We start from the raw sequence: 369 nt of genomic DNA, 5'->3' as shown, positions 1-369 counted from the left end.
CCACCGATATTGTCCCTTATCATTTGACCCATTTAGGCCTGACCTCAATTTTTTTTTTAAATCCTTCTAAATCCTCCAGTTTTCTGGAATAAATATTTTCACGATTTTTCAAAAATAGCAGACCTACAAGCTCGTAGCGCGCCACTCGGTGGCGCGCTATGAGCTTGTAGATCTGCTATTTTTCAATAGCTAAATTATAACAATGTTTAAAACACCAAAAGGGGTTCCCGCCCAAAATGGGTTAACTGTCCTTTTGCGCAGATCACGCAAAACTCAGAAAAAAGAAGAGGACAATATCGATGGCCTCCAACTGTACATTGCTCTTGTTGGCCATACTAGCTACAGTATCTGGCCTCATGAAGTGAACAG

The sequence above is a fragment of the Electrona antarctica genome, assembly GCF_951216825.1.
Source record: "Electrona antarctica genome assembly, chromosome: 11".
In the NCBI taxonomy this organism is placed as follows: domain Eukaryota; kingdom Metazoa; phylum Chordata; class Actinopteri; order Myctophiformes; family Myctophidae; genus Electrona; species Electrona antarctica.
Note: the sequence above shows the minus strand (reverse complement) of the source record.